The sequence below is a fragment of the Palaemon carinicauda genome, chromosome 10, assembly GCF_036898095.1.
Source record: "Palaemon carinicauda isolate YSFRI2023 chromosome 10, ASM3689809v2, whole genome shotgun sequence".
NCBI lineage: Eukaryota > Metazoa > Arthropoda > Malacostraca > Decapoda > Palaemonidae > Palaemon > Palaemon carinicauda.
The window spans coordinates 141,557,876-141,558,634 of record NC_090734.1 but is presented as its reverse complement, the minus strand read 5'-3'; positions in this window follow the sequence as shown (position 1 = coordinate 141,558,634).

The window sequence follows — 759 nt, the reverse complement described above, 5'->3', positions numbered from 1 at the left end:
GTTTCTCCCCCATCATCCCCAACCCCAACTGACATGACGTCATCTCCAACGCATTCAAGATCTATTTCTCCTTCATCAACCCCTTCAACCATGGATTTAATCAGCAAAATGTTTGAATACATGGATAAAAAAGATGAAGAAAGAAGAAAACAGGATGAAGAAAGAAGAAAAGAAGACAATGTCAGACATCAGGAAGAATTCAAAGCATTAATTGAAGCTATGACTGATCCCAGGCATACCCTACCCCAAGCAAGTGGTATAGGGCCCCCTACCCCAGCACCATCGTCTGCAAGTGTTCTCCAAGTGCCTAATTCAGCTGTGCAGACACCTAAGGTGACAGTAAATTTGCCTCCACCATTAACCCATGATGTTACTTATAGACAATACACAGAATGGAAGCAGAGATGGAAGGATTATGCTGTTATGGTAGATTTGGATAATTTACCTCAACCTAAGCAGTTGATACAGCTAAGGGCATGTCTCAGTGTTGAGATGAGACGCTTATTAGAACACAATTTGGGTATTCCACCAGACTCAACTATGCTTTTGGATGATGTTTTATCTCATATCGAAACTTATATAAAGGGTCAGCAGAATGAAGCACTTCGTCGGTTAGCTTTTACTCAATGCAAGCAAGCAGAAGGCGAGTCATTAACAGATTTTTTCGTCCGTTTACAACAGCTCTCAGAGGAGGTTGATTTATGTAAAGGTGTTAACTGTGTGGAGGCCCAAATGAAACATGCTATTTTGGTTGGCATA